Source organism: Lissotriton helveticus, chromosome 12, assembly GCF_964261635.1.
Source record: "Lissotriton helveticus chromosome 12, aLisHel1.1, whole genome shotgun sequence".
Classification (NCBI taxonomy): Eukaryota; Metazoa; Chordata; class Amphibia; order Caudata; family Salamandridae; genus Lissotriton; species Lissotriton helveticus.
The window spans coordinates 658,108,611-658,127,421 of NC_136073.1; the positions used below are offsets into that span (position 1 = coordinate 658,108,611).

General features: G+C 46.4%; 19 non-coding genes across 19 annotated transcripts; all 19 read left to right on the top strand.

Annotated features, from left to right (window-relative positions):
• The first annotated feature begins 47 nt into the window (after nt 1-47).
• LOC144801047 (U5 spliceosomal RNA) lies at nt 48-162 on the top strand. The gene has a single exon (XR_013604923.1). It is a non-coding gene; the product is annotated as a U5 spliceosomal RNA (small nuclear RNA).
• Nucleotides 163-1,069: 907 nt separating this feature from the next.
• Nucleotides 1,070-1,184, top strand: LOC144800880 (U5 spliceosomal RNA). The gene has a single exon (XR_013604761.1). It is a non-coding gene; the product is annotated as a U5 spliceosomal RNA (small nuclear RNA).
• Nucleotides 1,185-2,104: 920 nt separating this feature from the next.
• On the top strand, nt 2,105-2,219 carry LOC144800727 (U5 spliceosomal RNA). Its single transcript, XR_013604614.1, has one exon. It is a non-coding gene; the product is annotated as a U5 spliceosomal RNA (small nuclear RNA).
• Nucleotides 2,220-3,139: 920 nt separating this feature from the next.
• On the top strand, nt 3,140-3,254 carry LOC144800642 (U5 spliceosomal RNA). The gene has a single exon (XR_013604533.1). It is a non-coding gene; the product is annotated as a U5 spliceosomal RNA (small nuclear RNA).
• Nucleotides 3,255-4,174: 920 nt separating this feature from the next.
• On the top strand, nt 4,175-4,289 carry LOC144800814 (U5 spliceosomal RNA). Its single transcript, XR_013604698.1, has one exon. It is a non-coding gene; the product is annotated as a U5 spliceosomal RNA (small nuclear RNA).
• Nucleotides 4,290-5,209: 920 nt separating this feature from the next.
• Nucleotides 5,210-5,324, top strand: LOC144800643 (U5 spliceosomal RNA). The gene has a single exon (XR_013604534.1). It is a non-coding gene; the product is annotated as a U5 spliceosomal RNA (small nuclear RNA).
• A 920-nt stretch (nt 5,325-6,244) lies between these two features.
• Nucleotides 6,245-6,359, top strand: LOC144800673 (U5 spliceosomal RNA). The gene has a single exon (XR_013604562.1). It is a non-coding gene; the product is annotated as a U5 spliceosomal RNA (small nuclear RNA).
• Nucleotides 6,360-7,279: 920 nt separating this feature from the next.
• LOC144801675 (U5 spliceosomal RNA) lies at nt 7,280-7,394 on the top strand. Its single transcript, XR_013605478.1, has one exon. It is a non-coding gene; the product is annotated as a U5 spliceosomal RNA (small nuclear RNA).
• A 920-nt stretch (nt 7,395-8,314) lies between these two features.
• Nucleotides 8,315-8,429, top strand: LOC144800661 (U5 spliceosomal RNA). The gene has a single exon (XR_013604551.1). It is a non-coding gene; the product is annotated as a U5 spliceosomal RNA (small nuclear RNA).
• A 920-nt stretch (nt 8,430-9,349) lies between these two features.
• Nucleotides 9,350-9,464, top strand: LOC144800539 (U5 spliceosomal RNA). The gene has a single exon (XR_013604434.1). It is a non-coding gene; the product is annotated as a U5 spliceosomal RNA (small nuclear RNA).
• Nucleotides 9,465-10,384: 920 nt separating this feature from the next.
• Nucleotides 10,385-10,499, top strand: LOC144800842 (U5 spliceosomal RNA). The gene has a single exon (XR_013604725.1). It is a non-coding gene; the product is annotated as a U5 spliceosomal RNA (small nuclear RNA).
• Nucleotides 10,500-11,419: 920 nt separating this feature from the next.
• Nucleotides 11,420-11,534, top strand: LOC144800655 (U5 spliceosomal RNA). The gene has a single exon (XR_013604545.1). It is a non-coding gene; the product is annotated as a U5 spliceosomal RNA (small nuclear RNA).
• A 920-nt stretch (nt 11,535-12,454) lies between these two features.
• On the top strand, nt 12,455-12,569 carry LOC144800675 (U5 spliceosomal RNA). The gene has a single exon (XR_013604564.1). It is a non-coding gene; the product is annotated as a U5 spliceosomal RNA (small nuclear RNA).
• A 920-nt stretch (nt 12,570-13,489) lies between these two features.
• On the top strand, nt 13,490-13,604 carry LOC144801048 (U5 spliceosomal RNA). Its single transcript, XR_013604924.1, has one exon. It is a non-coding gene; the product is annotated as a U5 spliceosomal RNA (small nuclear RNA).
• A 920-nt stretch (nt 13,605-14,524) lies between these two features.
• LOC144801676 (U5 spliceosomal RNA) lies at nt 14,525-14,639 on the top strand. Its single transcript, XR_013605479.1, has one exon. It is a non-coding gene; the product is annotated as a U5 spliceosomal RNA (small nuclear RNA).
• A 920-nt stretch (nt 14,640-15,559) lies between these two features.
• Nucleotides 15,560-15,674, top strand: LOC144801677 (U5 spliceosomal RNA). Its single transcript, XR_013605480.1, has one exon. It is a non-coding gene; the product is annotated as a U5 spliceosomal RNA (small nuclear RNA).
• Nucleotides 15,675-16,594: 920 nt separating this feature from the next.
• Nucleotides 16,595-16,709, top strand: LOC144801678 (U5 spliceosomal RNA). The gene has a single exon (XR_013605481.1). It is a non-coding gene; the product is annotated as a U5 spliceosomal RNA (small nuclear RNA).
• Nucleotides 16,710-17,642: 933 nt separating this feature from the next.
• Nucleotides 17,643-17,757, top strand: LOC144800758 (U5 spliceosomal RNA). Its single transcript, XR_013604644.1, has one exon. It is a non-coding gene; the product is annotated as a U5 spliceosomal RNA (small nuclear RNA).
• Nucleotides 17,758-18,677: 920 nt separating this feature from the next.
• On the top strand, nt 18,678-18,792 carry LOC144801679 (U5 spliceosomal RNA). The gene has a single exon (XR_013605482.1). It is a non-coding gene; the product is annotated as a U5 spliceosomal RNA (small nuclear RNA).
• The last annotated feature ends 19 nt before the right edge of the window (nt 18,793-18,811 follow it).

Genomic DNA, 18,811 nt, shown 5'->3' on the forward strand with positions numbered 1-18,811 from the left:
GGGTCTTTGATGTGGTGCCACTTACCCCCAGAGAGCCATATTCTAACTTACTCTGGTTTCTCTTCAAAACAAAAAAATCTTTCGCCTTTTACTAAAGATTTCCGTTGAGAAGAACATTTACGAGTTTATTCAATTTTTTTAAGCCTTACCACAGGTGAGGCTGTTTATCGTGTGTTTAAAAGAAAAGCATTAGAAATTGGGGAATATCTGCGAGTTTTTTGGGGACATGAGCTTAGGTGTTTTATTCCTGAACTCTCTGCTTGCTCATTTGCATAGACAGAGTGCAGGAGAGGTGCATCATGGGAAAGAGCTTGTGCAGTGCATGAGATTGCTTTTCGTGACTATCTTGGAATTTCACGATAGCAGGCAGTATGTTTTCTCCTCTCTTAATATTCCTGCTGTCAGAGGCCAGACGTCACCCTCCTTTTTCAAGGTGGCACCTAGACTCACGCTGTGCTTTTCATAGGGCTTGCCCGTTATTTGTGCCCGTTAGAGGTTGGCCAATCCTGAGTCGGTGCCCTGAGAGGGTGGCCAATCCTGAGTCAGATTCCTCTCAGGTACACTTGAAGCGGCACGCCAGTCCTGTTTCATGTGCCTCTAGCCTAGACAGATATATACTTCTATATTCAGGTTTAATGAAAGTACGTGCGAAAAAGGGACTTGAAGTGCATGGCTATGTGCAGAGCACAGTGGTGGCTCACAGCCTAACGATTGGAAGGATGGTGTGGAAAGCGTAAAATCGCTGGGGGACAAAAGTCCTACAGTGCCACTTCACCTAAAGCCTGATGCACGCTTCCCATTCCCCTTGCCCAGCAGCCGCAACACCTCCTAATGAGCTGAGGTGTGTACAGAAAAGAATTTGCATATTCCCAGACAGACGCATGGGAACTGTCCACCTTTTTGATTTTCTGTGCTTTGAGCAGAGACTCTGAAATTTGGGCCTGCTTCCCTCACCGGCCTGGTTCTTGTCCTCTTTCTTAGATTTTGAAAATACCTCTCAGGTCCTCACCCTCACAATGACGGGGTCTTTGATGTGGTGCCACTTACCCCCAGAGAGCCATATTCTAACTTACTCTGGTTTCTCTTCAAAACGAAAAAATCTTTCGCCTTTTACTAAAGATTTTCGTGGAGAGCAACATTTACGAGTTTATTCAATTTTTTTAAGCCTTATCACAGGTGAGGCTGTTTATCGTGTGTTTAAAGAAAAGCAGTAGAAATTGGTGAATATCTGCGAGTTGTCTGCTGCTTTTTTATTGGGGACATGAGCTTAGGTGTTTTATTCCTGAACTCTCTGCTTGCTCATTTGCATAGACAGAGTGCAGGAGAGGTGCATCATGGGAAAGAGCTTGTGCAGTGCATGAGATTGCTTTTCGTGACTATCTTGGAATTTCACGATAGCAGGCAGTATGTTTTCTCCTCTCTTAATATTCCTGCTGTCAGAGGCCAGACGTCACCCTCCTTTTTCATGGTGGCACCTAGACTCACGCTGTGCTTTTCATAGGGCTTGCCCATTATTTGTGCCCGTTAGAGGTTGGCCAATCCTGAGTCGGTGCCCTGAGAGGGTGGCCAATCCTGAGTCAGATTCCTCTCAGGTACACTTGAAGCAGCACGCCAGTCCTTTTTCATGTGCCTCTAGCCTAGACAGATATATACTTCTATATTCAGGTTTAATTAAAGTACGTGCGAAAAAGGGACTTAAAGTGCATGGCTATGTGCAGAGCACAGTGGTGGCTCACAGCCTATCGATTGGAAGGATGGTGTGGAAAGCGTAAAATCGCTGGGGGACAAAAGTCCTACAGTGCCACTTCACCTAAAGCCTGATGCACGCTTCCCGTTCCCCTTGCCCAGCAGCCGCAACGCCTCCTAATGAGCTGAGGTGTGTACAGAAAAGAATTTGCATATTCCCAGACAGACGCATGGGAACTGTCCACCTTTTTGATTTTCTGTGCTTTGAGCAGAGACTCTGAAATTTGGGCCTGCTTCCCTCACCGGCCTGGTTCTTGTCCTCTTTCTTAGAGCCTGAAAATACCTCTCAGGTCCTCACCCTCGCAATGACGGGGTCTTTGATGTGGTGCCACTTACCCCCAGAGAGCCATATTCTAACTTACTCTGGTTTCTCTTCAAAACGAAAAAATCTTTCGCCTTTTACTAAAGATTTCCGTGGAGAGGAACATTTACGAGTTTATTCAATTTTTTTAAGCCTTACCACAGGTGACGCTGTTTATCGTGTGTTTAAAAGAAAAGCATTAGAAATTGGGAAATATCTGCGAGTTGCCTGCTGCTGTTTTTTGGGGACATGAGCTTAGGTGTTTTATTCCTGAACTCTCTGCTTGCTCATTTGCATAGACAGAGTGCAGGAGAGGTGCATCATGGGAAAGAGCTTGTGCAGTGCATGAGATTGCTTTTCGTGACTATCTTGGAATTTCACGATAGCAGGCAGTATGTTTTCTCCTCTCTTAATATTCCTGCTGTCAGAGGCCAGACGTCACCCTCCTTTTTCAAGGTGGCACCTAGACTCACGCTGTGCTTTTCATAGAGCTTGCCCGTTATTTGTGCCCGTTAGAGGTTGGCCAATCCTGAGTCGGTGCCCTGAGAGGGTTGCCAATCCTGAGTCAGATTCCTCTCAGGTACACTTGAAGCGGCACGCCAGTCCTGTTTTATGTGCCTCTAGCCTAGACAGATATATACTTCTATATTCAGGTTTAATGGAAGTACGTGCGAAAAAGGGACTTAAAGTGCATGGCTATGTGCAGAGCACAGTGGTGGCTCACAGCCTATCGATTGGAAGGATGGTGTGGAAAGCGTAAAATCGCTGGGGGACAAAAGTCCTACAGTGCCACTTCACCTAAAGCCTGATGCACGCTTCCCGTTCCCCTTGCCCAGCAGCCGCAACGCCTCCTAATGAGCTGAGGTGTGTACAGAAAAGAATTTGCATATTCCCAGACAGACGCATGGGAACTGTCCACCTTTTTGATTTTCTGTGCTTTGAGCAGAGACTCTGAAATTTGGGCCTGCTTCCCTCACCGGCCTGGTTCTTGTCCTCTTTCTTAGAGCCTGAAAATACCTCTCAGGTCCTCACCCTCGCAATGACGGGGTCTTTGATGTGGTGCCACTTACCCCCAGAGAGCCGTTTTCTAACTTACTCTGGTTTCTCTTCAAAACGAAAAAATCTTTCGCCTTTTACTAAAGATTTCCGTGGAGAGGACCATTTACGAGTTTATTCAATTTTTTTAAGCCTTACCACAGGTGAGGCTGTTTATCGTGTGTTTAAAAGAAAAGCATTAGAAATTGGGGAATATCTGCGAGTTGTCTGCTGCTGTTTTTTGGGGACATGAGCTTAGGTGTTTTATTCCTGAACTCTCTGCTTGCTCATTTGCATAGACAGAGTGCAGGAGAGGTGCATCATGGGAAAGAGCTTGTGCAGTGCATGAGATTGCTTTTCGTGACTATCTTGGAATTTCACGATAGCAGGCAGTATGTTTTCTCCTCTCTTAATATTCCTGCTGTCAGAGGCCAGACGTCACCCTCCTTTTTCAAGGTGGCACCTAGACTCACGCTGTGCTTTTCATAGGGCTTGCCCGTTATTTGTGCCCGTTAGAGGTTGGCCAATCCTGAGTCGGTGCCCTGAGAGGGTGGCCAATCCTGAGTCAGATTCCTCTCAAGTACACTTGAAGCGGCACGCCAGTCCTGTTTCATGTGCTTCTAGCCTAGACAGATATATACTTCTATATTCAGGTTTAATGAAAGTACGTGCGAAAAAGGGACTTAAAGTGCATGGCTATGTGCAGAGCACAGTGGTGGCTCACAGCCTAACGATTGGAAGGATGGTGTGGAAAGCGTAAAATCGCTGGGGGACAAAAGTCCTACAGTGCCACTTCACCTAAAGCCTGATGCACGCTTCCCGTTCCCCTTGCCCAGCAGCCGCAACACCTCCTAATGAGCTGAGGTGTGTACAGAAAAGAATTTGCATATTCCCAGACAGACGCATGGGAACTGTCCACCTTTTTGATTTTCTGTGCTTTGAGCAGAGACTCTGAAATTTGGGCCTGCTTCCCTCACCGGCCTGGTTCTTGTCCTCTTTCTTAGATTTTGAAAATACCTCTCAGGTCCTCACCCTCGCAATGACGGGGTCTTTGATGTGGTGCCACTTACCCCCAGAGCGCCATATTCTAACTTACTTTGGTTTCTCTTCAAAACGAAAAAATCTTTCGCCTTTTACTAAAGATTTCTGTGGAGAGGAACATTTACGAGTTTATTCAATTTTTTTAAGCCTTATCACAGGTGAGGCTGTTTATCGTGTGTTTAAAAGAAAAGCATTAGAAATTGGGGAATATCTGCGAGTTGTCTGCTGCTGTTTTTTGGGGACATGAGCTTAGGTGTTTTATTCCTGAACTCTCTGCTTGCTCATTTGCATAGACAGAGTGCAGGAGAGGTGCATCATGGGAAAGAGCTTGTGCAGTGCATGAGATTGCTTTTCGTGACTATCTTGGAATTTCACGATAGCAGGCAGTATGTTTTCTCCTCTCTTAATATTCCTGCTGTCAGAGGCCAGACGTCACCCTCCTTTTTCAAGGTGGCACCTAGACTCACGCTGTGCTTTTCATAGAGCTTGCCCGTTATTTGTGCCCGTTAGAGGTTGGCCAATCCTGAGTCGGTGCCCTGAGAGGGTTGCCAATCCTGAGTCAGATTCCTCTCAGGTACACTTGAAGCGGCACGCCAGTCCTGTTTTATGTGCCTCTAGCCTAGACAGATATATACTTCTATATTCAGGTTTAATGGAAGTACGTGCGAAAAAGGGACTTAAAGTGCATGGCTATGTGCAGAGCACAGTGGTGGCTCACAGCCTATCGATTGGAAGGATGGTGTGGAAAGCGTAAAATCGCTGGGGGACAAAAGTCCTACAGTGCCACTTCACCTAAAGCCTGATGCACGCTTCCCGTTCCCCTTGCCCAGCAGCCGCAACGCCTCCTAATGAGCTGAGGTGTGTACAGAAAAGAATTTGCATATTCCCAGACAGACGCATGGGAACTGTCCACCTTTTTGATTTTCTGTGCTTTGAGCAGAGACTCTGAAATTTGGGCCTGCTTCCCTCACCGGCCTGGTTCTTGTCCTCTTTCTTAGAGCCTGAAAATACCTCTCAGGTCCTCACCCTCGCAATGACGGGGTCTTTGATGTGGTGCCACTTACCCCCAGAGAGCCATTTTCTAACTTACTCTGGTTTCTCTTCAAAACGAAAAAATCTTTCGCCTTTTACTAAAGATTTCCGTGGAGAGGACCATTTACGAGTTTATTCAATTTTTTTAAGCCTTACCACAGGTGAGGCTGTTTATCGTGTGTTTAAAAGAAAAGCATTAGAAATTGGGGAATATCTGCGAGTTGTCTGCTGCTGTTTTTTGGGGACATGAGCTTAGGTGTTTTATTCCTGAACTCTCTGCTTGCTCATTTGCATAGACAGAGTGCAGGAGAGGTGCATCATGGGAAAGAGCTTGTGCAGTGCATGAGATTGCTTTTCGTGACTATCTTGGAATTTCACGATAGCAGGCAGTATGTTTTCTCCTCTCTTAATATTCCTGCTGTCAGAGGCCAGACGTCACCCTCCTTTTTCAAGGTGGCACCTAGACTCACGCTGTGCTTTTCATAGGGCTTGCCCGTTATTTGTGCCCGTTAGAGGTTGGCCAATCCTGAGTCGGTGCCCTGAGAGGGTGGCCAATCCTGAGTCAGATTCCTCTCAAGTACAATTGAAGCGGCACGCCAGTCCTGTTTCATGTGTTTCTAGCCTAGACAGATATATACTTCTATATTCAGGTTTAATGAAAGTACGTGCGAAAAAGGGACTTAAAGTGCATGGCTATGTGCAGAGCACAGTGGTGGCTCACAGCCTAACGATTGGAAGGATGGTGTGGAAAGCGTAAAATCGCTGGGGGACAAAAGTCCTACAGTGCCACTTCACCTAAAGCCTGATGCACGCTTCCCGTTCCCCTTGCCCAGCAGCCGCAACACCTCCTAATGAGCTGAGGTGTGTACAGAAAAGAATTTGCATATTCCCAGACAGACGCATGGGAACTGTCCACCTTTTTGATTTTCTGTGCTTTGAGCAGAGACTCTGAAATTTGGGCCTGCTTCCCTCACCGGCCTGGTTCTTGTCCTCTTTCTTAGATTTTGAAAATACCTCTCAGGTCCTCACCCTCGCAATGACGGGGTCTTTGATGTGGTGCCACTTACCCCCAGAGAGCCATATTCTAACTTACTCTGGTTTCTCTTCAAAACGAAAAAATCTTTCGCCTTTTACTAAAGATTTCTGTGGAGAGGAACATTTACGAGTTTATTCAATTTTTTTAAGCCTTACCACAGGTGAGGCTGTTTATCGTGTGTTTAAAAGAAAAGCATTATGAATTGGTGAATATCTGCAAGTTGTCTGCTGCTGTTTTTTGGGGACATGAGCTTAGGTGTTTTATTCCTGAACTCTCTGCTTGCTCATTTGCATAGACAGAGTGCAGGAGAGGTGCATCATGGGAAAGAGCTTGTGCAGTGCATGAGATTGCTTTTCGTGACTATCTTGGAATTTCACGATAGCAGGCAGTATGTTTTCTCCTCTCTTAATATTCCTGCTGTCAGAGGCCAGACGTCACCCTCCTTTTTCAAGGTGGCACCTAGACTCACACTGTGCTTTTCATAGGGCTTGCCCATTATTTGTGCCCGTTAGAGGTTGGCCAATCCTGAGTCGGTGCCCTGAGAGGGTGGCCAATCCTGAGTCAGATTCCTCTCAGGTACACTTGAAGCGGCACGCCAGTCCTGTTTTATGTGCCTCTAGCCTAGACAGATATATGCTTCTATATTCAGGTTTAATGAAAGTACGTGTGAAAAAGGGACTTAAAGTGCATGGCTATGTGCAGAGCACAGTGGTGGCTCACAGCCTAACGATTGGAAGGATGGTGTGGAAAGCGTAAAATCGCTAGGGGACAAAAGTCCTACAGTGCCACTTCACCTAAAGCCTGATGCACGCTTCCCGTTCCCCTTGCCCAGCATCCGCAACGCCTCCTAATGAGCTGAGGTGTGTACAGAAAAGAATTTGCATATTCCCAGACAGACGCATGGGAACTGTCCACCTTTTTGATTTTCTGTGCTTTGAGCAGAGACTCTGAAATTTGGGCCTGCTTCCCTCACCGGCCTGGTTCTTGTCCTCTTTCTTAGATTTTGAAAATACCTCTCAGGTCCTCACCCTCGCAATGACGGGGTCTTTGATGTGGTGCCACTTACCCCCAGAGAGCCATATTCTAACTTACTCTGGTTTCTCTTCAAAACGAAAAAATCTTTCGCCTTTTACTAAAGATTTCCGTGGAGAGGAACATTTACGAGTTTATTCAATTTTTTTAAGCCTTACCACAGGTGAGGCTGTTTATCGTGTGTTTAAAAGAAAAGCATTAGAAATTGAGGAATATCTGCGAGTTGTCTGATGCTGTTTTTTGGGGACATGAGCTTAGGTGTTTTATTCCTGAACTCTCTGCTTGCTCATTTGCATAGACAGAGTGCAGGAGAGGTGCATCATGGGAAAGAGCTTGTGCAGTGCATGAGATTGCTTTTTGTGACTATCTTGGAATTTCACGATAGCAGGCAGTATGTTTTCTCCTCTCTTAATATTCCTGCTGTCAGAGGCCAGACGTCACCCTCCTTTTTCAAGGTGGCACCTAGACTCACGCTGTGCTTTTCATAGGGCTTGCCCGTTATTTGTGCCCGTTAGAGGTTGGCCAATCCTGAGTCGGTGCCCTGAGAGGGTGGCCAATCCTGAGTCAGATTCCTCTCAGGTACACTTGAAGCGGCACGCCAGTCCTGTTTCATGTGCCTCTAGCCTAGACAGATATATACTTCTATATTCAGGTTTAATGAAAGTACGTGCGAAAAAGGGACTTGAAGTGCATGGCTATGTGCAGAGCACAGTGGTGGCTCACAGCCTAACGATTGGAAGGATGGTGTGGAAAGCGTAAAATCGCTGGGGGACAAAAGTCCTACAGTGCCACTTCACCTAAAGCCTGATGCACGCTTCCCATTCCCCTTGCCCAGCAGCCGCAACACCTCCTAATGAGCTGAGGTGTGTACAGAAAAGAATTTGCATATTCCCAGACAGACGCATGGGAACTGTCCACCTTTTTGATTTTCTGTGCTTTGAGCAGAGACTCTGAAATTTGGGCCTGCTTCCCTCACCGGCCTGGTTCTTGTCCTCTTTCTTAGATTTTGAAAATACCTCTCAGGTCCTCACCCTCACAATGACGGGGTCTTTGATGTGGTGCCACTTACCCCCAGAGAGCCATATTCTAACTTACTCTGGTTTCTCTTCAAAACGAAAAAATCTTTCGCCTTTTACTAAAGATTTTCGTGGAGAGGAACATTTACGAGTTTATTCAATTTTTTTAAGCCTTATCACAGGTGAGGCTGTTTATCGTGTGTTTAAAGAAAAGCATTAGAAATTGGTGAATATCTGCGAGTTGTCTGCTGCTTTTTTATTGGGGACATGAGCTTAGGTGTTTTATTCCTGAACTCTCTGCTTGCTCATTTGCATAGACAGAGTGCAGGAGAGGTGCATCATGGGAAAGAGCTTGTGCAGTGCATGAGATTGCTTTTCGTGACTATCTTGGAATTTCACGATAGCAGGCAGTATGTTTTCTCCTCTCTTAATATTCCTGCTGTCAGAGGCCAGACGTCACCCTCCTTTTTCATGGTGGCACCTAGACTCACGCTGTGCTTTTCATAGGGCTTGCCCATTATTTGTGCCCGTTAGAGGTTGGCCAATCCTGAGTCGGTGCCCTGAGAGGGTGGCCAATCCTGAGTCAGATTCCTCTCAGGTACACTTGAAGCAGCACGCCAGTCCTTTTTCATGTGCCTCTAGCCTAGACAGATATATACTTCTATATTCAGGTTTAATTAAAGTACGTGCGAAAAAGGGACTTAAAGTGCATGGCTATGTGCAGAGCACAGTGGTGGCTCACAGCCTATCGATTGGAAGGATGGTGTGGAAAGCGTAAAATCGCTGGGGGACAAAAGTCCTACAGTGCCACTTCACCTAAAGCCTGATGCACGCTTCCCGTTCCCCTTGCCCAGCAGCCGCAACGCCTCCTAATGAGCTGAGGTGTGTACAGAAAAGAATTTGCATATTCCCAGACAGACGCATGGGAACTGTCCACCTTTTTGATTTTCTGTGCTTTGAGCAGAGACTCTGAAATTTGGGCCTGCTTCCCTCACCGGCCTGGTTCTTGTCCTCTTTCTTAGAGCCTGAAAATACCTCTCAGGTCCTCACCCTCGCAATGACGGGGTCTTTGATGTGGTGCCACTTACCCCCAGAGAGCCGTTTTCTAACTTACTCTGGTTTCTCTTCAAAACGAAAAAATCTTTCGCCTTTTACTAAAGATTTCCGTGGAGAGGACCATTTACGAGTTTATTCAATTTTTTTAAGCCTTATCACAGGTGAGGCTGTTTATCGTGTGTTTAAAAGAAAAGCATTAGAAATTGGGGAATATCTGCGAGTTGTCTGCTGCTGTTTTTTGGGGACATGAGCTTAGGTGTTTTATTCCTGAACTCTCTGCTTGCTCATTTGCATAGACAGAGTGCAGGAGAGGTGCATCATGGGAAAGAGCTTGTGCAGTGCATGAGATTGCTTTTCGTGACTATCTTGGAATTTCACGATAGCAGGCAGTATGTTTTCTCCTCTCTTAATATTCCTGCTGTCAGAGGCCAGACGTCACCCTCCTTTTTCAAGGTGGCACCTAGACTCACGCTGTGCTTTTCATAGGGCTTGCCCGTTATTTGTGCCCGTTAGAGGTTGGCCAATCCTGAGTCGGTGCCCTGAGAGGGTGGCCAATCCTGAGTCAGATTCCTCTCAAGTACACTTGAAGCGGCACGCCAGTCCTGTTTCATGTGCTTCTAGCCTAGACAGATATATACTTCTATATTCAGGTTTAATGAAAGTACGTGCGAAAAAGGGACTTAAAGTGCATGGCTATGTGCAGAGCACAGTAGTGGCTCACAGCCTAACGATTGGAAGGATGGTGTGGAAAGCGTAAAATCGCTGGGGGACAAAAGTCCTACAGTGCCACTTCACCTAAAGCCTGATGCACGCTTCCCGTTCCCCTTGCCCAGCAGCCGCAACACCTCCTAATGAGCTGAGGTGTGTACAGAAAAGAATTTGCATATTCCCAGACAGACGCATGGGAACTGTCCACCTTTTTGATTTTCTGTGCTTTGAGCAGAGACTCTGAAATTTGGGCCTGCTTCCCTCACCGGCCTGGTTCTTGTCCTCTTTCTTAGATTTTGAAAATACCTCTCAGGTCCTCACCCTCGCAATGACGGGGTCTTTGATGTGGTGCCACTTACCCCCAGAGCGCCATATTCTAACTTACTTTGGTTTCTCTTCAAAACGAAAAAATCTTTCGCCTTTTACTAAAGATTTCTGTGGAGAGGAACATTTACGAGTTTATTCAATTTTTTTAAGCCTTACCACAGGTGAGGCTGTTTATCGTGTGTTTAAAAGAAAAGCATTAGAAATTGGGGAATATCTGCGAGTTGTCTGCTGCTGTTTTTTGGGGACATGAGCTTAGGTGTTTTATTCCTGAACTCTCTGCTTGCTCATTTGCATAGACAGAGTGCAGGAGAGGTGCATCATGGGAAAGAGCTTGTGCAGTGCATGAGATTGCTTTTCGTGACTATCTTGGAATTTCACGATAGCAGGCAGTATGTTTTCTCCTCTCTTAATATTCCTGCTGTCAGAGGCCAGACGTCACCCTCCTTTTTCAAGGTGGCACCTAGACTCACGCTGTGCTTTTCATAGAGCTTGCCCGTTATTTGTGCCCGTTAGAGGTTGGCCAATCCTGAGTCGGTGCCCTGAGAGGGTTGCCAATCCTGAGTCAGATTCCTCTCAGGTACACTTGAAGCGGCACGCCAGTCCTGTTTTATGTGCCTCTAGCCTAGACAGATATATACTTCTATATTCAGGTTTAATGGAAGTACGTGCGAAAAAGGGACTTAAAGTGCATGGCTATGTGCAGAGCACAGTGGTGGCTCACAGCCTATCGATTGGAAGGATGGTGTGGAAAGCGTAAAATCGCTGGGGGACAAAAGTCCTACAGTGCCACTTCACCTAAAGCCTGATGCACGCTTCCCGTTCCCCTTGCCCAGCAGCCGCAACGCCTCCTAATGAGCTGAGGTGTGTACAGAAAAGAATTTGCATATTCCCAGACAGACGCATGGGAACTGTCCACCTTTTTGATTTTCTGTGCTTTGAGCAGAGACTCTGAAATTTGGGCCTGCTTCCCTCACCGGCCTGGTTCTTGTCCTCTTTCTTAGAGCCTGAAAATACCTCTCAGGTCCTCACCCTCGCAATGACGGGGTCTTTGATGTGGTGCCACTTACCCCCAGAGGGCCATTTTCTAACTTACTCTGGTTTCTCTTCAAAACGAAAAAATCTTTTGCCTTTTACTAAAGATTTCCGTGGAGAGGACCATTTACGAGTTTATTCAATTTTTTTAAGCCTTACCACAGGTGAGGCTGTTTATCGTGTGTTTAAAAGAAAAGCATTAGAAATTGGGGAATATCTGCGAGTTGTCTGCTGCTGTTTTTTGGGGACATGAGCTTAGGTGTTTTATTCCTGAACTCTCTGCTTGCTCATTTGCATAGACAGAGTGCAGGAGAGGTGCATCATGGGAAAGAGCTTGTGCAGTGCATGAGATTGCTTTTCGTGACTATCTTGGAATTTCACGATAGCAGGCAGTATGTTTTCTCCTCTCTTAATATTCCTGCTGTCAGAGGCCAGACGTCACCCTCCTTTTTCAAGGTGGCACCTAGACTCACGCTGTGCTTTTCATAGGGCTTGCCCGTTATTTGTGCCCGTTAGAGGTTGGCCAATCCTGAGTCGGTGCCCTGAGAGGGTGGCCAATCCTGAGTCAGATTCCTCTCAAGTACAATTGAAGCGGCACGCCAGTCCTGTTTCATGTGTTTCTAGCCTAGACAGATATATACTTCTATATTCAGGTTTAATGAAAGTACGTGTGAAAAAGGGACTTAAAGTGCATGGCTATGTGCAGAGCACAGTGGTGGCTCACAGCCTAACGATTGGAAGGATGGTGTGGAAAGCGTAAAATCGCTGGGGGACAAAAGTCCTACAGTGCCACTTCACCTAAAGCCTGATGCACGCTTCCCGTTCCCCTTGCCCAGCAGCCGCAACACCTCCTAATGAGCTGAGGTGTGTACAGAAAAGAATTTGCATATTCCCAGACAGACGCATGGGAACTGTCCACCTTTTTGATTTTCTGTGCTTTGAGCAGAGACTTTGAAATTTGGGCCTGCTTCCCTCACCGGCCTGGTTCTTGTCCTCTTTCTTAGATTTTGAAAATACCTCTCAGGTCCTCACCCTCGCAATGACGGGGTCTTTGATGTGGTGCCACTTACCCCCAGAGAGCCATATTCTAACTTACTCTGGTTTCTCTTCAAAACGAAAAAATCTTTCGCCTTTTACTAAAGATTTCTGTGGAGAGGAACATTTACGAGTTTATTCAATTTTTTTAAGCCTTACCACGGGTGAGGCTGTTTATCGTGTGTTTAAAAGAAAAGCATTATGAATTGGTGAATATCTGCAAGTTGTCTGCTGCAGTTTTTTGGGGACATGAGCTTAGGTGTTTTATTCCTGAACTCTCTGCTTGCTCATTTGCATAGACAGAGTGCAGGAGAGGTGCATCATGGGAAAGAGCTTGTGCAGTGCATGAGATTGCTTTTCGTGACTATCTTGGAATTTCACGATAGCAGGCAGTATGTTTTCTCCTCTCTTAATATTCCTGCTGTCAGAGGCCAGACGTCACCCTCCTTTTTCAAGGTGGCACCTAGACTCACACTGTGCTTTTCATAGGGCTTGCCCATTATTTGTGCCCGTTAGAGGTTGGCCAATCCTGAGTCGGTGCCCTGAGAGGGTGGCCAATCCTGAGTCAGATTCCTCTCAGGTACACTTGAAGCGGCACGCCAGTCCTGTTTTATGTGCCTCTAGCCTAGACAGATATATACTTCTATATTCAGGTTTAATGAAAGTACGTGCGAAAAAGGGACTTAAAGTGCATGGCTATGTGCAGAGCACAGTGGTGGCTCACAGCCTATCGATTGGAAGGATGGTGTGGAAAGCGTAAAATCGCTGGGGGACGAAAGTCCTACAGTGCCACTTCACCTAAAGCCTGATGCACGCTTCCCGTTCCCCTTGCCCAGCAGCTGCAACGCCTCCTAATGAGCTGAGGTGTGTACAGAAAAGAATTTGCATATTCCCAGACAGACGCATGGGAACTGTCCACCTTTTTGATTTTCTGTGCTTTGAGCAGAGACTCTGAAATTTGGGCCTGCTTCCCTCACCGGCCTGGTTCTTGTCCTCTTTCTTAGAGCCTGAAAATACCTCTCAGGTCCTCACCCTCGCAATGACGGGGTCTTTGATGTGGTGCCACTTACCCCCAGAGAGCCATATTCTAACTTACTCTGGTTTCTCTTCAAAACAAAAAAATCTTTCGCCTTTTACTAAAGATTTCCGTTGAGAAGAACATTTACGAGTTTATTCAATTTTTTTAAGCCTTACCACAGGTGAGGCTGTTTATCGTGTGTTTAAAAGAAAAGCATTAGAAATTGGGGAATATCTGCGAGTTTTTTGGGGACATGAGCTTAGGTGTTTTATTCCTGAACTCTCTGCTTGCTCCTTTGCATAGACAGAGTGCAGGAGAGGTGCATCATGGGAAAGAGCTTGTGCAGTGCATGAGATTGCTTTTCGTGACTATCTTGGAATTTCACGATAGCAGGCAGTATGTTTTCTCCTCTCTTAATATTCCTGCTGTCAGAGGCCAGACGTCACCCTCCTTTTTCAAGGTGGCACCTAGACTCACGCTGTGCTTTTCATAGGGCTTGCCCGTTATTTGTGCCCGTTGGAGGTGCCCCATAGAGGTTGGCCAATCCTGAGTCGGTGCCCTGAGAGGGTGGCCAATCCTGAGTCAGATTCCTCTCAGGTACACTTGAAGCAGCACGCCAGTCCTGTTTCATGTGCCTCTAGCCTAGACAGATATATACTTCTATATTCAGGTTTAATGAAAGTACGTGCGAAAAAGGGACTTAAAGTGCATGGCTATGTGCAGAGCACAGTGGTGGCTCACAGCCTATCGATTGGAAGGATGGTGTGGAAAGCGTAAAATCGCTGGGGGACAAAAGTCCTACAGTGCCACTTCACCTAAAGCCTGATGCACGCTTCCCGTTCCCCTTGACCAGCAGCCGCAACGCCTCCTAATGAGCTGAGGTGTGTACAGAAAAGAATTTGCATATTCCCAGACAGACGCATGGGAACTGTCCACCTTTTTGATTTTCTGTGCTTTGAGCAGAGACTCTGAAATTTGGGCCTGCTTCCCTCACCGGCCTGGTTCTTGTCCTCTTTCTTAGAGCCTGAAAATACCTCTCAGGTCCTCACCCTCGCAATGACGGGGTCTTTGATGTGGTGCCACTTACCCCCAGAGAGCCATTTTCTAACTTACTCTGGTTTCTCTTCAAAACGAAAAAATCTTTCGCCTTTTACTAAAGATTTCCGTGGAGAGGAACATTTACGAGTTTATTCAATTTTTTTAAGCCTTACCACAGGTGAGGCTGTTTATCGTGTGTTTAAAAGAAAAGCATTAGAAATTGGTGAATATCTGCGAGTTGTCTGCTGCTGTTTTTTGGGGACATGAGCTTAGGTGTTTTATTCCTGAACTCTCTGCTTGCTCATTTGCATAGACAGAGTGCAGGAGAGGTGCATCATGGGAAAGAGCTTGTGCAGTGCATGAGATTGCTTTTCGTGACTATCTTGGAATTTCACGATAGCAGGCAGTATGTTTTCTCCTCTCTTAATATTCCTGCTGTCAGAGGCCAGACGTCACCCTCCTTTTTCAAGGTGGCACCTAGACTCACGCTGTGCTTTTCATAGGGCTTGCCCATTATTTGTGCCCGTTAGAGGTTGGCCAATACTGAGTCGGTGCCCTGAGAGGGTGGCCAATCCTGAGTCAGATTCCTCTCAGGTACACTTGAAGCGGCACGCCAGTCCTGTTTTATGTGCCTCTAGCCTAGACAGATATATACTTCTATATTCAGGTTTAATGAAAGTACGTGCGAAAAAGGGACTTAAAGTGCATGGCTATGTGCAGAGCACAGTGGTGGCTCACAGCCTATCGATTGGAAGGATGGTGTGGAAAGCGTAAAATCGCTGGGGGACGAAAGTCCTACAGTGCCACTTCACCTAAAGCCTGATGCACGCTTCCCGTTCCCCTTGCCCAGCAGCTGCAACGCCTCCTAATGAGCTGAGGTGTGTACAGAAAAGAATTTGCATATTCCCAGACAGACGCATGGGAACTGTCCACCTTTTTGATTTTCTGTGCTTTGAGCAGAGACTCTGAAATTTGGGCCTGCTTCCCTCACCGGCCTGGTTCTTGTCCTCTTTCTTAGAGCCTGAAAATACCTCTCAGGTCCTCACCCTCGCAATGACGGGGTCTTTGATGTGGTGCCACTTACCCCCAGAGAGCCATATTCTAACTTACTCTGGTTTCTCTTCAAAACGAAAAAATCTTTCGCCTTTTACTAAAGATTTCCGTGGAGAGGAACATTTACGAGTTTATTCAATTTTTTTAAGCCTTACCACAGGTGAGGCTGTTTATCGTGTGTTTAAATGAAAAGCATTAGAAATTGGGGAATATCTGCGTGTTTTTTGGGGACGTGAGCTTAGGTGTTTTATTCCTGAACTCTCTGCTTGCTCATTTGCATAGACAGAGTGCAGGAGAGGTGCATCATGGGAAAGAGCTTGTGCAGTGCATGAGATTGCTTTTCGTGACTATCTTGGAATTTCACGATAGCAGGCAGTATGTTTTCTCCTCGCTTAATATTCCTGCTGCCAGAGGCCAGACGTCACCCTCCTTTTTCAAGGTGGCACCTAGACTCACGCTGTGCTTTTCATAGGGCTTGCCTGTTATTTGTGCCCGTTAGAGGTGCCCCATAGAGGTTGGCCAATCCTGAGTCGGTGCCCTGAGAGGGTGGCCAATCCTGAGTCAGATTCCTCTCAGGTACACTTGAAGCGGCACGCCAGTCCTTTTTCATGTGCCTCTAGCCTAGACAGATATATACTTCTATATTCAGGTTTAATGAAAGTACGTGCGAAAAAGGGACTTAAAGTGCATGGCTATGTGCAGAGCACAGTGGTGGCTCACAGCCTATTGATTGGAAGGATGGTGTGGAAAGCGTAAAATCGCTGGGGGACAAAAGTCCTACAGTGCCACTTCACCTAAAGCCTGATGCACGCTTCCCGTTCCCCTTGCCCAGCATCCGCAACGCCTCCTAATGAGCTGAGGTGTGTACAGAAAAGAATTTGCATATTCCCAGACAGACGCATGGGAACTGTCCACCTTTTTGATTTTCTGTGCTTTGAGCAGAGACTCTGAAATTTGGGCCTGCTTCCCTCACCGGCCTGGTTCTTGTCCTCTTTCTTAGATTTTGAAAATACCTCTCAGGTCCTCACCCTCGCAATGACGGGGTCTTTGATGTGGTGCCACTTACCCCCAGAGAGCCATATTCTAACTTACTCTGGTTTCTCTTCAAAACGAAAAAATCTTTCGCCTTTTACTAAAGATTTCCGTGGAGAGGAACATTTACGAGTTTATTCAATTTTTTTAAGCCTTACCACAGGTGAGGCTGTTTATCGTGTGTTTAAAAGAAAAGCATTAGAAATTGAGGAATATCTGCGAGTTGTCTGATGCTGTTTTTTGGGGACATGAGCTTAGGTGTTTTATTCCTGAACTCTCTGCTTGCTCATTTGCATAGACAGAGTGCAGGAGAGGTGCATCATGGGAAAGAGCTTGTGCAGTGCATGAGATTGCTTTTCGTGACTATCTTGGAATTTCATGATAGCAGGCAGTATGTTTTCTCCTCTCTTAATATTCCTGCTGTCAGAGGCCAGACGTCACCCTCCTTTTTCAAGGTGGCACCTAGACTCACGCTGTGCTTTTCATAGGGCTTGCCCGTTATTTGTGCCCGTTGGAGGTGCCCCATAGAGGTTGGCCAATCCTGAGTCGGTGCCCTGAGAGGGTGGCCAATCCTGAGTCAGATTCCTCTCAGGTACACTTGAAGCGGCACGCCAGTCCTGTTTCATGTGCCTCTAGCCTAGACAGATATATGCTTCTATATTCAGGTTTAATGAAAGTACGTGCGAAAAAGGGACTTAAAGTGCATGGCTATGTGCAGAGCACAGTGGTGGCTCACAGCCTAACGATTGGAAGGATGGTGTGGAAAGCGTAAAATCGCTGGGGGACAAAAGTCCTACAGTGCCACTTCACCTAAAGCCTGATGCACGCTTCCCGTTCCCCTTGCCCAGCATCCGCAACGCCTCCTAATGAGCTGAGGTGTGTACAGAAAAGAATTTGCATATTCCCAGACAGACGCATGGGAACTGTCCACCTTTTTGATTTTCTGTGCTTTGAGCAGAGACTCTGAAATTTGGGCCTGCTTCCCTCACCGGCCTGGTTCTTGTCCTCTTTCTTAGATTTTGAAAATACCTCTCAGGTCCTCACCCTCGCAATGACGGGGTCTTTGATGTGGTGCCACTTACCCCCAGAGAGCCATATTCTAACTTACTCTGGTTTCTCTTCAAAACGAAAAAATCTTTCGCCTTTTACTAAAGATTTCCGTGGAGAGGAACATTTGCGAGTTTATTCAATTTTTTTAAGCCTTACCACAGGTGAAGCTGTTTATCGTGTGTTTAAAAGAAAAGCATTAGAAATTGAGGAATATCTGCGAGTTGTCTGATGCTGTTTTTTGGGGACATGAGCTTAGGTGTTTTATTCCTGAACTCTCTGCTTGCTCATTTGCATAGACAGAGTGCAGGAGAGGTGCATCATGGGAAAGAGCTTGTGCAGTGCATGAGATTGCTTTTCGTGACTATCTTGGAATTTCACGATAGCAGGCAGTATGTTTTCTCCTCTCTTAATATTCCTGCTGTCAGAGGCCAGACGTCACCCTCCTTTTTCAAGGTGGCACCTAGACTCACGCTGTGCTTTTCATAGGGCTTGCCCGTTATTTGTGCCCGTTAGAGGTTGGCCAATCCTGAGTCGGTGCCCTGAGAGGGTGGCCAATCCTGAGTCAGATTCCTCTCAAGTACACTTGAAGCGGCACGCCAGTCCTGTTTCATGTGCTTCTAGCCTAGACAGATATATACTTCTATATTCAGGTTTAATGAAAGTACGTGCGAAAAAGGGACTTAAAGTGCATGGCTATGTGCAGAGCACAGTGGTGGCTCACAGCCTAACGATTGGAAGGATGGTGTGGAAAGCGTAAAATCGCTGGGGGACAAAAGTCCTACAGTGCCACTTCACCTAAAGCCTGATGCACGCTTCCCGTTCCCCTTGCCCAGCAGCCGCAATGCCTCCTAATGAGCTGAGGTGTGTACAGAAAAGAATTTGCATATTCCCAGACAGACGCATGGGAACTGTCCACCTTTTTGATTTTCTGTGCTTTGAGCAGAGACTCTGAAATTTGGGCCTGCTTCCCTCACCGGCCTGGTTCTTGTCCTCTTTCTTAGATTTTGAAAATACCTCTCAGGTCCTCACCCTCGCAATGACGGGGTCTTTGATGTGGTGCCACTTACCCCCAGAGAGCCATATTCTAACTTACTCTGGTTTCTCTTCAAAACGAAAAAATCTTTCGCCTTTTACTAAAGATTTCCGTGGAGAGGAACATTTACGAGTTTATTCAATTTTTTTAAGCCTTACCACAGGTGAGGCTGTTTATTGTGTGTTTAAAA